Genomic DNA, 3920 nt, shown 5'->3' on the forward strand with positions numbered 1-3920 from the left:
GCCGTGGTGAGACCGTGGTCAAGATCACCGTCAGTTTCTTGGATGAAGTCTTCACGACTGGTAACGCTGACAGTCACCACTGGAGAGTGTCTCTGCCATTATCTGAAGTTGGCCCGGCACATCAACGGTTTCATCAGCAAACCTCAAGGGACAACATCCAAAACCTTTGTGCTCTTGAAGGCAAATCCCTTCTCATTAAGACAAGAAACAAAATATCTTTAATGTGATGATGTTGATTTGAACATTGGGGAAGATCAGGGAAAAGGAGCATAGGGACACACACCTGGATGCCAGTCCCTTCGCGAAGCCTTGACTGGGCCTTGACCATCTGCTCCAAACTTGTTCAGAGAAACCGTAGAGTGGGATGGGAGGAGGCCATTCAGACCATCACATCCACACTGACCCTCTGAAGAGCATCCCAGCCAGGCACAACCCCTATCCTCTCACCCTGCACTCCCCAAAGCCAATCCACCGAAGCTGCACATCTTTGGGCTGTGGGAGGAAACCAAAGCACCTGGAGTACCCCATGGAGAGAATGTGCAAACCCGACACAAACAGACACCCAGGGGAGGAATCAAAGCCAGGTCCCTGATGCTGTGAGGCAGCAGTGCTACCCACTGAGCCACCATGCCATCCCCAGGAGAATCTCAGCAGGTTTTCAGCCATTGTAACTGTGCTATCTCTTTCAGGGAATTCAGCCTTAATCCTGCAGATCCCCAAAAGACTTGTGTAAGGTCACATGGGACACCACATCCCATCAACTGAATGCAGACGTGGGGATGTTTGCAAAGTGGATTAAAGATTAACGACACACAAGGAAGAGTCAGACACCCCAGATGGGACTTGAACCCACAATCCCTGGCTTAGGAGGCCAATGCCTTATCCATTAGGCCACTGGGGCTCCACCGTTGAAGCAAGAATGGCAGCCTTTAAATACTGCACCCTGACCTCTCATTGTGACTTTTTCTGAGTTTTATCCTCTCACTGCACTCTGATCCAAGATGGCAATGAGCTCGGACGATCATGTTGCAGAGCTCCGCACCACAGCACAAGCGGGAAGAATTTCTATCACACCCAATCCGGAACATCGCGATATCCTGGGACTCTGAAAAGGTTGTGGAGTCCCAGGACATTGTGAAAAATCAACTTTCCTGCGTTTTCATCGTCCAAAGATGTTGAAGAAGTGAGGAGCAGTGTCTGAGGCCAGGCCCCCGGCCCAGCCTGCAGGATCCTTGGGCTCGATTACCTACCAGGCCCTGGTGAAGAGGCTTGGGAAATCGCGCGAAATGTTGGGGAAGCAGATAGAGGAGAAGCTGGCCCCGATCACTATCATGCTGCAGAAGCATGAACAGCAGCTGGGAGACCTGGAAAAGAGGACGGATGAGGTTGACCACAGAGTCACAGCGGTGGAAGCTGATACCAGTTCCTCTAAGGATAGGATCCAAGCATCGGAGGCTGAGGGGTGACCTTACAGAGGCTTATAAAATCATGAGGAGCATGAATAGGGTAAACTGCCAAGGTCTTTTCCCTGGGGTGGGGGAGTCCAGAGCTAGAGGGCATAGGTTTAAGGCGAGAGAGAAAAGATATAAAAGAGACCTAAGGGGCAACCTTTTCAGGCAGAGGGTAGTGTGTGTGTGGAATGAGCTGCCAGAGGAAGTGGTGGAGGCTGGTACAATTACAACATTTCAAAGGCATCTGAATGGGTATATGAATAGGAAGATTTTGGAGGGGGATAGGCCGGGTGCTGGCAGGTGGGACTAGATTTGGTTGGGATATCTATTCGGCATGGACGGGTTGGACCGAGGGTGTGTTTCTGTGCTGTACATCTCTCTGACACGATGACTGGAAGTGTCAGTCTGAGTAAATCCATTGTCTAGTTCCTGGCAATGTGACCCCATTGGATGATGTGAACCCAGCTCATGACCCCTTTGGCCAAAGCTACAGAACATTCTGGAAGATCAGGGAAAAGAAGGATATGAACACACACCTGGATGCCAGTCCCTTAGCAAAGCCTTGACTGCGATCTGCAGCAGAGCTCTGACCATCTGCTCCAAACTTGTTCATAAAAGCCCTAGAGTGAGGGGGCCAAGCCATTCACCCCAGCAAGACCACACTCAGCCTCTGAAGAGCATCCCATCCAGGCCCAACCCCTATCCTCACACCCTGCTCTCCCCAAAACCAATCCACCGAACCTGCACATCTTTGAGCTGTGGGAGGAAAACAATGCACTCCGAGTACCCCATGGAGAGAATGTGCAAACTCAACACAAACAGACACCCAAGGGAGGAATCAAACCCAAGACCCTGACACTGTGAGTCACCATGCCATCCCCAGGAGAATCTCAGCAGTTCTTTCACCATTGTGGCTCTGCTGTCTCTTTCAGGCAATTTCGGCCCAATCCTGCAGATCCCCGACAACTTTGTGCAAGTTCATGTTGGACAGCACTTCCCATCAACTGAATGCAGACCTGGGGATTTTTATAATGTAGATTAGAAGTAAAGTTCAATGAGGGCAACCTATGAAAATTAGCCACTCAGGAGGGGATTTGAACCCACAATCCCTGGCTTAGGAGCCCAATATCTTATCCATTAGGTCACAGGGGTACATATCTGCTGTTAAACTGGCAGCCTTTAAATACTGCACCCTGATGGCTCATATTGTGTTTTTCTCAGTTTTATATTCTCACTAATTGTTTTTTTACAACTTCCATCTCATGCTAAAAAATTGGCTGCTTGATAAATCAATCTCGCTTCCCATTTGTCCCCAAACGGACAGACAAGAAACCAACCAAACTCCAACATTGCACAACTCAAGTCTGAGGAAAATGGAGCAGACAGGAAAATATCAAAGGGCTCAATGTTATTTTGTGCAGCACTTTCAAGATATTTGCAGTTACTGGGGAAGGAGGAAGTGGAGATGTTGCAAAACGTTGCATTGAGGACATATGCTTTCTTTGGTTCGACCGCACTTGGAGTACTGCGTCCAGTTCTGGTCGCCCTATTATAGGAAAGATGTGGATGCTTTGGAGAGGGTTCAGAGGAGGTTTATCAGGATGCTGCCTGGACTGGAGGGCTTATCTTATGAAGAGAGGTTGACTGAGCTCGGACTTTTCTCATTGGAGAAAAGGAGGAGGAGAGGGTACCTAATTGAGGTATACAAGATAATGAGAGGCATGGATAGAATCGATAGCCAGAGACTATTTCCTAGGGCAGAAATAGCTAACACCAGGGGTCATAATTTTAAGCTGGTTGGAGGAAAGTATAGAGGGGATATCAGAGCCAGGTTCTTTACACAGAGAGTTTTGAGAGCATGGAATGCGTTGCCAGCAGCAATTGTGGAAGCAAGGTCATTGGGGACATTTAAGAAACTGCTGGACATGCATATGGTCACAGACATTTGAGGGTGCATACATGAGGATCAATGGTCAGCACAACATCGTGGGCTGAAGGGCCTGTTCGGTGCTGTACTGTTCCATGTTCTATGTCGTATGTTCTAAATCAACAGGATCTTAGCAGGCATTCAGCCCATTGTGGCTGTGCTGTCTCTTTCAGACAATTCTCCCCAAGATCTCCCAAATCCTGGAATTGCCTTGTGCAAGTTTCTATTACACATCATTCGCCATAATCTCAACACAGGCACAGTGATTTTGAACAGAGTAGTTCGAAAAATGCAGTCAATTTGGATCATGATGAAGTTGGCATGGGACAAAAGTCAGCTACAAAGACTAAGCTTAAAACTTAAGCATCCCAGAGGGAAATTAAACCCACAATCCCACACTTAGGAGGACAGTCGTTTACCCAATATGCTACGAGGGCACACATAGGCATTTGCCAGTGTAAAGTCTTGGCATCAAGCGAGTGTTACAGCCCAGCATGTTCCAACATCTTAGATAACATGTTGAGGGATACACTAAAGTTTCG

At 48.2% G+C, this 3920-nt stretch overlaps 1 non-coding gene across 1 annotated transcript; it reads right to left on the minus strand.

Annotated features, from left to right (window-relative positions):
- Positions 1-828: 828 nt before the first annotated feature.
- Positions 829-901, minus strand: trnar-ccu. Its single transcript has one exon. It is a non-coding gene; the product is annotated as a tRNA-Arg (tRNA).
- Between the last annotated feature and the right edge of the window lie 3019 nt (positions 902-3920).

Source organism: Chiloscyllium plagiosum, unplaced genomic scaffold, assembly GCF_004010195.1.
Source record: "Chiloscyllium plagiosum isolate BGI_BamShark_2017 unplaced genomic scaffold, ASM401019v2 scaf_62326, whole genome shotgun sequence".
Taxonomy (NCBI): Eukaryota; Metazoa; Chordata; class Chondrichthyes; order Orectolobiformes; family Hemiscylliidae; genus Chiloscyllium; species Chiloscyllium plagiosum.